At 40.5% G+C, this 12,252-nt stretch overlaps 1 protein-coding gene across 1 annotated transcript in view; it reads right to left on the bottom strand.

Moving 5' to 3' along the window:
- The window catches only part of hcrtr2 (hypocretin (orexin) receptor 2), a 38,521-nt gene that overhangs the window by 25,901 nt on the left and 368 nt on the right, over nucleotides 1–12,252 (bottom strand). The gene's annotated exons all lie outside the window — the stretch shown is intronic.

Below are 12,252 nucleotides of genomic sequence, written 5' to 3'. Positions count from 1 at the left end.
ATGCTCTGACTACACTAACATTGTTATTTAAATACTATATCAGGCAGTTTGACGTACTGTTGTAAGGTTTACAGTAATGGTGCAGGGCAGGCTGTGGCGTTCAATGTTAGATTACATCAAGGCTAGAAAACATCCGCTTATGTTTAAAGTGATGATGCTGAATAGATTCACTTACTGAATTCCACTTTTCATACTACCTTATGTCTAGAGGTTAGAAATCAGCCATGATAGCTTGTGAAACATCTGCTCACATTTTGTTGATTTCAGTTAAATCCAAAAACAGGAGTGAGTATTGGGGAAGCAGCTGACGTGATACAAATTGTGATTGAGTAAGCTGATTGCTTACTGGTTTCTGAAGTCAGGCTTTAAAGGTCAATGACTGCATTTTACCTGCTGTCATACTGTCTCTTACTGTTTTTGGAGCCAGAAGTGAACTACAAATAAAGAAACTGCAATTTTCAGTGCCAACTCTGATGACAAGTCCAATTTTTATTTCTTTATAAAAAGTATGATTAATAGATCATTTTTAGAACTTTGCTTACACTGAAATGTCTGTTTATGGCCACGATAGAAGACTAACATTCAATATCATAATTTTTAAGAAAATGTTGACAGATTACAGGCCTTCTTATTACTCTCTGGTCTAAACCCAAAATAAAATGCTAAAATCAGTTTAAAATTATATGCAGTATCTCCCACTTTATCTGTAATGTTTTGTAAATGAAATATTTGAACAATTACTGTTACTGAAATTACTGCACCACAAAATAAGAGTTTAAAAATGAAGAAATGGAAGATCCTACAGTTTTAGTGTTTACATTGTGTCACGGTCCGGGGCAGCGGCCGTGTGGAGAGCGGAAGGAGGACTCAAAACGCAGCACTTATTCAGGTGTGAGGGTGATTTATTGATAATATCCAATATAAAGTGGGGATGGTAAAACAGAACTAAGGATGAACTAACTGGGAGAAACTACACAAAGAAATAGCAAACCTGAGCATGAAGGGAGAACAGCAGGGAGAGCACGCAGGGGATTACACCAGGTATGAACACAGACGACGCGACGAGGAGCAGAGGAAATCACACACTATAAGTACACAGAGAGACACTGGGAAATCACACACAGGTGGGGGAAACAGCTGGACCTGATTAACCTGACGAGACAGGGGAACACTAACACCAGGGACCAACAGAGGGAGCACAAACCCAGAACCCAGTGTCTAAAATCCCAAACACAAACCATCCCAAAACAGCCATGAATAATAATGAAAGTAATAACAATAAAGAACATAAACATAAAGTCACTGAGTCATGGTCGCAGGACCATGACACATTGTGAGGAAGCAAAATGAAATAAAATATTATCTTTTACTATACAGGAGAAATATCCTTGTGAAAATCAATCTATGTTTGTAGTAGTTGCAAATAATCTTCTCATGACCTCTGACAGTAAATTCAGCTTAAATTATATACCTATAGACTCCATTTATTACTTCTAGGCTGACTTATTGTAATTTATTATTATCAGGATGTCCTAAAAACTCCCCAAAAAGCCATCAGCTGTTCCAAAATGCTGCAGTGAGAGTACAGACAGGAACTAAACGGAGAGCCAAATCAATGACGGAACCAATGAAGAGAAGCTATATTGAATTCTCTTCATTGGCTCCTTGTTAAACACAGAATTTAATTTAAAATCCTCTCCCTCACATAGAATATCTTAAATAATCATTCCCCATCTTATCTTAAAGAAATTATCGTACAGTAGCACCCCAAGAGACCACTTAACTCTTGAACTGCAGACTTACTTACTCCTACTCCTAAGACTCTTAGGGTACTTAAAAGTAGAATGGTAGGCAGAGCCTTCTGCTTCCAGGCACCTCTCCTGTGAACCAGCTCCCAGTTTGGATTCAATTGAAGTTGTGGAAAAATACATGTAGAATTTATTTAGAATCTCCATCTAAAAGATGATGAAAACTAAAAACTGAGGAAACAGCTTTGCACCAGGCTTTCCCCCATTTCAGGAGCACCCCTGTCAATATACCTACTATGGCCTGCTCAATAAACAACCTAATATAAAATGACTCGAGAGGCGCTAAAACTCATGTCTGCATAGTCAGAAGCACCTCCCAATTCAGGAAATTAAATACTGAGCACAAAATTAGCTTACAGCAGAGCTCAATCCAGCATTCAAAAGACAATAATAAAGAAACAGTGGGAAAACAAATTTAATTTCATTAAGAGAGTGGGCCTGCTTTACATTTGCTTACAATCAAAACGTCCTTCAAACATCAGACAAAACTCCCCCTGACATCCCCCAGGACCACGACAATAAAAAGAGTCCTAAAGGACCGGGACCTGGTTTGGGATTTGCTGGATTCAAACTAGACTGGAGCCGAGGAGAGGTAAGAAATAAATAAACTACAAACAACAGATCAAAAACAAATCCTAAAACTATTATTTAGTTTAGCTGCAACACAGCAAGGTTACAAGAACTGAGTGTTGTGTTGAGAAGTCTCAGGCTTCCCTTTGATGAGGTTAAACAACAATAACCTGAACTGTGGATTATTTGGGATTCTTTTTATATTTAGAATGAGAACAAATGATCCAGTTGACAGCCCAATTAAGGTTTTTTAAATCAAAATTAACATAGCACTATGATGCTGTGATGCCTAGGAACTATAAAAAGGACTAATGCACATTATACCATAGATTTATAAATATCAATATAACCCAAACAGCTGATAATGTTTGTCCTGAAAACTCCCAGTAACCTACTTGCAGAAACTCACACGTAGATAATAAGTGCATGGAAGCTGAAGCAAAGATAATGAGCGGCTTTTAAAAAAAAAAAAATTGCTACATATAGCAAGCCAGAATCACTCAGGTGGAACTGGAACCAATGTACTGCTAAAAGCTATTAAGTAATGGACAAGAGGTGATCAGAAAAACACTCGAGCTGGATAATATTTCCTTGTTTCAGCTGGATAGCTGTGCATACGATTATTGAGTTGAATTGTTGCAGGCTCTGTGTGGTAATTAGTTAGTTAGTTCAAACAGTTTCTACTGTTGTTATAGTAAAAAAAATAGTATGGAGGACTGCTTCTTTTTTTTAAAAGAGCTTGTGATCAATTATTCTTAAACAAAAAAGACATAAATGTCAAATAGTCCTGTAAAATTTAACATGCATGTTTAAATTCTTGTTTGAACTTTCGCCAAGCATTTACTGATTAGAGCATCACACAGGAGATAGTACTGTTTCACAGGACATTTGCTGCTCTACTTTTTATATAACAGTATGATTTATTATACAAGTACACAGATTTGTGTGGTTCAAGTTAATGTATAAAATATGCTGATTGATTTTCCAAAGAAGGTTATCTCTTTAGTCAGCAAGTCAGATCTGAGATGTTGGCGCGCGCGCGCACACACACACACACGCACACACACACACGCACACACACACGCACACACACACGCACACACACACACACACATATTTATACAGCACTTTTATTCTTTGTCTAACATTTACACACACACACACACACACACACACACACACACACACACACACACACACACACACACACACACACACACACTGCAGTGGATCAGCATCAAGGGAAATTTGGGTTTCAGCATCTTGCCCAAGGATCCTTCAACATGCATTCTACAGGATCCGGGGATTGAATCACCGACCTTCCGATTAGTAGATGACCCACTCTACCTCCCACGGCCACCCCTGCAGCTGCCTGTGGGTGTCTTCCACAGCAGCAGATGTGCATGCCTACTTCAAAGATCTCTCCTCTCAATGCAGTCATAATAAGTTTACATATAAGTTTATCATTAAAGGCAAAAAAAGGGCCCGCATCTGCTTCTGATATACGTTGCTGGCGGATGGCAAATAATATACCCGCTGCCCTTTATAGGGCACATTGCCAAAAAATGAAAACAAGTAGAGTGCGTTTAAAAGAAAATCTAATCTCTAAAAATGTGTTTTCAGCAGACATTTAAAAACAGACTATTGATTTTGTTGACCTAATGAGTGAGGAAGTGCCATTCCAAAGTTTATGCACTAAATGTTAAAAAGCTTCATCATTTGTGGATTTAAAGAAAAAGCGTGGACCAGTTAAGACCAGGGTTGGACTGGGACAAAAATCGGCCTGGGCATTTTGACTAGAGACCCACCAGGTATTACAGGAAAAGCCATAAAGCCTTTGAATGAAAACAGACACTGTTGTGACAGTGATGTACACTGTCTTGTTGGTATATGTATGATTTCTATACATTTTACATCAGATAAAAACTTTGGTTGTCAGATTCAGATAATTATTTATTAAAAGCTAGACATTTTAAATGAGAATAAGAAAGAAAAGTATTTCTTTGTGCCCCCCTTTCCCTGTTAATGCACTACCTGGCCCCTGGGAAAACTTTGCTAGACCCGCCCCTGCACAGTTACCAGCTTTCAGCTACTACAGTTCATAACTTCCCTTCAACTCATTCATGTCACCTAAAAGGTAAACCTGTTTCTCCATCACCTGTTCAGCTCTGATGATTCAGTAAGGACATCTCCTGGTTTCATCTTCATGTTTCCCTCTCACCAGATAACCAAACCGATATCAAGACCAGCAGCTTTTACAGCTGTGGCTCCAGCAAACATCAGCTGATAGTAGAAATTAATATTAAATAAATTCTAACAACAGCTGATCAAGCTTAAATGTGCTGCTGTTGTTTAGCGCGACATCCGCTGGTTTCCTCTTTCTGGCGCAAAGTGGGAGACAAACAAACAAGACAGCAATCCCGATCAGCTGATCATTGATCAGTTTCATGATTGAAGTAGCAACAGGCGAGAGAGGGGCAGAGAATGAGAGAAGAAGAGCCAGCTGACAGCGTAACGACACAATAACTTTCTCTGAAGGAGGGACCATTCCATTTTTTTTAAGGAGCAGTTGGCAACTCTACTAACTAACCTTATGAATAAAATAAAGTTCACTATCAGTAACATCATAGCACCCACCCAGCTGTATAGAAACTCAGTCATGTTGGCTACTATGCAGTACGAGTTATTGTAACTTACTGTAAAAAATCAGCACAGCGAAAATAAACTCCACCTAAACTTGGTTTATATCTGACCCAGATAGACTGCAGGTCATAACTTCTTACCTGATGTTCAGTTCACCTGACACTCGGACTGCCGCCTCGGGTCTCTCCTCCTCCTGCCTCCCCTTTCCCTCATCCACCTGCTGGCCTCTGTGAAAGCTCCGCCATAGAAACCACCACCAAACAACTGAGTTATTTTTACACATCGGTCAGCATCGGGCCCGCCCACCGATGGCCAGTCCAGCTATGGTAAAAACCAACTGAAGTTTGCAATGAAATAAAGAGACAATTAAAGTGTGATTAACTGGCTGTATCACTAGTTACAGTGGGGCAAAAAAGTATTTAGTCAGCCACCGATTGTGCAAGTTCCCCCACTTAAAATGATGACAGAGGTCAGTAATTTGCACCAGAGGTACACTTCAACTGTGAGAGACAGAATGTGAAAAAAAAATCCATGAATCCACATGGTAGGATTTGTAAAGAATTTATACGTAAATTAGGGTGGAAAATAAGTATTTGGTCACCTCAAACAAGGAAAATCTCTGGCTCTCACAGACCTGTAACGTCTTCTGTAAGAAGCTTTTCTGTCCCCCACTCGTTACCTGTATGAATGGCACCTGTTTGAACTCATCATCTGTATAAAAGACACCTGTCCACAGCCTCAAACAGTCAGACTCCAAGTCCGCCATGGCCAAGACCAAAGAGCTTTCGAAGGACACCAGGAAAAGTATTGTAGACCTGCACCAGACTGGGAAGAGTGAATCTACAATAGGCAAGCAGCTTGGTGTGAAAAAATCAACTGTGGGAGCAATCATCAGAAAATGGAAGACATACAAGACCACTGATAATCTCCCTCGATCTGGGGCTCCACGCAAGATCTCATCCCGTGGGGTCAAAATGATCATGAGAACGGTGAGCAAAGATCCCAGAACCACACGGGGGGACCTGGTGAATGACCTGCAGAGAGCTGGGACCAAAGTAACAAAGGTCACCATCAGTAACACACTACAACGGCAGGGAATCAAATCCCGCAGTGCCAGACGTGTTCCGCTGCTGAAGCCAGTGCATGTCCAGGCCCGTCTGAAGTTTGCCAGAGAGCACATGGATGATACAGCAGAGGATTGGGAGAATGTCATGTGGTCAGATGAAACCAAAGTAGAACTTTTTGGTATAAACTCAACTCGTCGTGTTTGGAGGAAGAAGAATACTGAGTTGCATCCCAAGAACACCATACCTACTGTGAAGCATGGGGGTGGAAACATCATGCTATGGGGCTGTTTTTCTGCCAAGGGGACAGGACGACTGATCCGTGTTAAGGACAGAATGAATGGGGCCATGTATCGTGAGATTTTGAGCCAAAACCTCCTTCCATCAGTGAGAACTTTGAAGATGAAACGAGGCTGGGTCTTCCAACATGACAATGATCCAAAACACACCGCCCGGGCAACAAAGGAGTGGCTCCGTAAGAAGCATTTGAAAGTCCTGGAGTGGCCTAGCCAGTCTCCAGACCTCAACCCCATAGAAAATCTGTGGCGGGAGTTGAAAGTCCGTGTTGCTCGGCGACAGCCCCAAAGCATCACTGCTCTCGAGAAGATCTGCATGGAGGAATGGGCCAAAATACCAGCTACTGTGTGTGCAAACCTGGTAAAGACCTATAGTAAACGTTTGACCTCTGTTATTGCCAACAAAGGTTATGTTACAAAGTATTGAGTTGTATTTTTGTTATTGACCAAATACTTATTTGCCACCCTGATTTACGAATAAATTCTTTACAAATCCTACCATGTGGATTCATGGATTTTTTTTCACATTCTGTCTCTCACAGTTGAAGTGTACCTCTGGTGCAAATTACTGACCTCTGTCATCATTTTAGGTGGGGGAACTTGCACAATCGGTGGCTGACTAAATACTTTTTTGCCCCACTGTACCTACTCTACACTTACTTGATGCTTTGTTAGGAAGACCTTGGTAGTTTTGGAGTTTTAGAGAACGGTCTTATTTCTTCATTGAATACATTTAACAAGGTGATGGAAACATTTCTCAGAGATTTTGGTCATGACATGGTTACATTACAGTTACTGCAGATTCTTTGGCCTCACATCCATGCTGTGAAGAGCTCCTTCCATCATATACCTAAGGCAGTGTTTCCCAACCACTGTGGAGTGGAACATAGGTGTTCTGTGAGAAATGATCAGGTGTGCCTCGGAAGATTATCTGGTTCCACCTGATTGGTACTCTGAGCAATTGACTTTGTGCACGTTAGCATATGCTACTTCCGGTGCGGAAACTCCTGTGGGGAACTTTGTTTCCGGTGTCCTATTCACGCCCTGTTTATGGTCCAAAACAAGTTAAGCAAATGAATGAATCAAGCGGCAATTTACATTTCTATAGATGTCTTGGGCATTTACCCAATATATCTGTAAATGATGTTCATCAACTTGTCGATATTTTTTCCCCCGCGCCTCAGAGCAAAAGAGAAAAGGGATTCAAATATTATATTTCTCAGCTGTCCCTCGTTTATCGCGGGTGTTATGTTCTAAAAATAACCAGCGATAGGTGAAATCAAGTAGCCAATTAAATTTTTTGACGGTGCAAAACGTTTCGTGGACATCGTGGACATACAGTACTGCACTTCAGAGTCACACTGCTAGCGATCGATGCAGCGATTCTGTACTGTACATGAGAGACGTCACGGAGGAGATCGTCTGCAGCGATCAGGACGCAGGACACAATGTGACGTAAAAAAAACGTGCAAACTTGCACTAAAAAAATCTGTGAAACAGCGAGTTGAAAGGTGAACCGCGTTATTAGCGAGGGACCACTGTAATTTTGAAGGTAAGTCACAACATACCCTTCGTAAATACTAATGTATAGAAACCGTTACCAACAATCATTCATTTTTTGTGTGGCTTTTTTCACGGTTTGTTAACATGCTGTGTGGGTGTGTACTTGACTAGCTGATATCGACATAACGGAGGAAACATCTGGTTTGACTATTCTTCACCTGTAGTTTGAATGCTGAACATTTGCCTGTTTAAATCATAAGACCAGTCAGTATACAGAGATGTGCTTCTGAATGTGGACGATGTGTCTTCTGCTGCAGTGATGCAGTTCTGTGTTGCTTGTGTTGAGTGATGTAAACAACTGATCGATCTAAACTCTTTAAACGTCAAAATTGATCATTAGATTTTTTATGACACAACAGTGGTGAGTGTTCCCACCTTCTGCTCTTTGTAACTTAACGCGATCTTTCCGTTTTCGAGTTTTGGACATGATTTTGGAGTATATTTTCGCAGTAGCGATTGACCGCAAAGTAAAGCTACCGGAAATGTACAACCCCACATCCGGTCTCAAACCAGGAAGCTAGCATTTTCTCGTGCACAGGGTCAATTAGCGTGAGTAACATGCAGAACAATTACATTCTCTTCCACTAGAGGGCAGTACAACTGCCTGCTCTAATTAAATGGGTTGCCAACTGCCAGTAAAACAGAAGAAGGCAAAGAAGAAAGAACATCGTGTAAAAGCAATAGAAAAATATTTGAAAAGAAAATTAGTCAATCTGACCTGGTTCCTGGAGAAATTCCGACCCATATTAAGACCCTAGCGTGAGTAGTGGTCAGAAGAAGAAAAAACGTGTACTGTGGACAAACTGAGCCAATTCTGCTATACCTGATGTGCAGGTAAAAATGATCAATATGCTTTTTGTGATATTTTTGTTTTGTGTGCCGTGTGATTTTTCTAATGTGAAATATGGTTTTCACATTAGAAAACCATATTTCAGTGAAACACTGCCCTAAGGTGCTCTGTTGGATTGAGCTCGGGTGACTGTGGAGGCCATTTGAGTACAGTGAGCTCACTGTCATGTTTAAGAAACCAGTTTGAGTGGGATTTGAGCTTTGTGGCAATGTACTTTATCCTGCTGGAAGCAGCCATTAAAAGATGGGTATACTGAGGTCATAACAATGCTCAAGAAGGCTGTGGTGTTTAAACTACACTCATAAGGGGACCAAAGCGAGTCACGATAATATCCCTCACACAAGTACAACACCAGTAGCCTGATCCAGTGATTCAAGACAGGATCATGTTGTTTCATGTTGCTCATGCTAAATTCTCACCATACGAATGTTGCAGCAGAAATTATGACTCATCAGAGCAGGCCACATTTTTCCAGTCTTCTATTGTCTAATCTAGATGAGCCTGTGTGAATCACAGCCTCAGTTTCCCATTCTTTGTTGACAGGAGTGGCGTCCAGTGTGGAATTTGGCTGCTGTAGCCCAGCACCAGAATTCAAGGTTTGAGATCTTATGTGTTTAGTGATCCAGTTTGGTATACCTTAGTTCTAAAGAATGGTTATTCGAGTTTATGTTACCTTTCTATCATCTCAAGGCAGTTTGGTCATTTTCCTCTGACCTCTGAATGAATAACGCAACCAGAGGGATGGTTTTCTGCCCAGTAGATCAGCAGTTTCTGAAATATTCAAACCAGTCCTTCTGGCAAAAACAACCATGTGTCACATTCAAAGCCACTTAAATTACCCTTCTTCCCCATTCTGATGCTCAGTTTGAACTTCAGTAGGTCGTCTTGACCGTGTCAACATGAGGAGGAGCGCACTGAGTTGCTGCCATATGTCTGCCTCATTGTATTGTTGTGTTAACAAGAAGTTGAGCAGGGTAAGTAGCCCTAATGCAGGGGTGTCAAATTCAAATACACAGTGGGCCAAAATTCAAAACTGGAACAAAGTTGCGGGCTAACGTTAATATTTATTGAAATATATTTATTCCTCCAGATATGAGAATGAATCTTTTCTTATGGACTCAAACATGTTTCGCTGAAAAACTGAATATGGAACAAGCAAAGCTTAATACTAAAAAAAAAAATATATATATATATATATATTAGCTGGATAATACCAGTAGGCCAACTCTAATAATAATTTGGTATGGCTTCACGGGCCAAATGTAATTAGGCTGCAGGCCAAATTTGGCCCGTGGGCCAGAGTTTGACACCTATGCCCTAATGTTTCTGATGATCTAATGACAATTGCCCGCCCATTATTAGTTGGAATTTTAGCTAATGTTTCAGTGCCTATGGGGTAAAATGTTGGCATGGGAAGGGGAGAGCCTTGAACACAAAGTGTACACACTGTGTCCAAGGTTTAAAAGCATAATAATGTTGCAAACATTTTAGCAAAAAGCTTCTTGTAGTTACACATCCATCACATACAGAGCAGATTTATTAGTGGTTTCTCTTTACTTTTTACTCCAAGTTCAGTCTCTGCCAACTCTGAGGGAAATATCTGGTGCTTTAGTTGCTTAATGTTATGCTCGCCAGGTGGTCGCTAACATCGTCAGTGAACAGTGAAGTTAATACAGGCAGCAATTTGATGAATCAAAATTTGTACTTACAGCAGCAGGAAAGAAATGCTAAAGAGGATTACACTGAAAGACCCTCTACGAAAAGGAAGACTAAAGTTTTAAATTGAGTACCTACTGTACAATGTGTGCCTGAATCCATTACAGCAGCAAGGCCATTTACTATGAGAACAAATACTTTCAGCTCTAACAAAAATTCCACTGGATTCCTTTTCCCTTATAGGAATAAAAAATGCAACAGTAAATGCTGATTTTATGATTTTTTTTTCTCTTTACTTCTGTCTATGGAAGAGATTCTCCAGGCAGGGGTGACACCTTTGTTGTCACTTCCTGCTGTTCATAGCAGGTAAAACTGCAGCAAGAGAAAACAGCACACAGTGCAGGAAACAAAGAAAGAGAAGCTGCGATGATTTAAAAGATTTGCGCTGTGCTTCCTCATCTAACACTGACAGTTATAATGAGAACCTGTCATCTCTGGCTTTGAAACTCATGGCCATACTGATTAAACACACACGGACCCCTCCAATGTCCTTAATTGCTCTGTTCGGCAAAGAAATGCAAATTTTGCTCATAAACAAAATGACTAATTTGTTTCCTAAATGACTTCCTGCTCTTGAAGTATTTACTAAAACATTGATTACATCAGCAACCAGGTATTGTTAGTAAACCAGTACTATAAAGCACATATTTTTGTAATCTGAGCTTTAAAAAGCAAATGATAACCCTGCTTATTTCACTTAACATGTTTAATATGAAACTGTTGAACATTAGACTGTGAATAGCTGGCCTGTCTGATTTCTGGAATCGTAACTTATCCACTCATGTATCATTTTCAAAGTGTCTGTTCACTCCATTGTGAGACTAAAAGCATAAAAGGGGAAGTAGACTCTGCACAAGGGTGGAAAGCTGTTTTCTGAAAGCATCTACAAAATTCTCTTGGACAGCATTTCCAGTGGCCCATTTCAAAATGTCATTCACTGTCTGGGGAGTGGGTGTTCCATTAAGGATAATGAAGATGGCAAGAGGGTGAATGCTGTCTTCCTCACTGAAATACCATACAAATTGTTAGATTGATAAATGCTGCCTAAAATGACAGGTAATGTGGCACACCTTCAGCCTTTCAAGCTGGAGTGCAATTCTGCAGTGCGCAGCTGCATCTATGCGGGGGCCCTTTTCCTTGTTACCAAAAAAAAGTCTAAAAATAGCTAGTGGGAACCCTGAGATGAGGCATAGAACACAAGCCTGCACAAAGACAGCTTTCAAAGTTGAAATAGATCAAAGTGCAAGCGGAAAAAGAGCAGGTTATTTTAGTGACTGTGACAATCGAGCTTCAGTAGAGCATAACTAAGACTCCCACGCTGACACAAAGAAGGAGGTTCTCAAATGTGTGGTAGCAGCCCGATAAGAAATTTCACAATTAAAAAAAACAGAGCTACAGGTCAGTCTGACTTCTCTTTGCTAAATAGTAAAACTGCCCCTGCTGCTAAACCATTGAGAAAATACACCAGCAACAAAGCAGTCCAATAATGGAATTTCGCAGACAATAGGTCTGCAAAACTTGCAAGTTACGCAAATGCACGGTGTGAAATAATTTATTTTTACTCGATGTATCTTCAAAGAAATCAAAAGGTTACCGATTTTCCAAAATTAACCTCGCTTTCCTGGACTGATTGACGGTTTCTCCTCCTCATTGATGCTTCCACATCAGCAGAGGCGCGACTGCGATTAGTGAACATCACAGAGGGGGGGAATGCGCTTCTAGTTATTGATCGCTCTTGATTT

The sequence above is a fragment of the Diplotaxodon limnothrissa genome, linkage group LG13, assembly GCF_057381915.1.
Source record: "Diplotaxodon limnothrissa isolate DT_005_m linkage group LG13, D_limnothrissa_male_GT1.1, whole genome shotgun sequence".
Lineage (NCBI taxonomy): Eukaryota > Metazoa > Chordata > Actinopteri > Cichliformes > Cichlidae > Diplotaxodon > Diplotaxodon limnothrissa.
The sequence above is the reverse complement of the archived record's forward strand: the minus strand, read 5'-3'. Positions and strand labels throughout refer to the sequence as shown.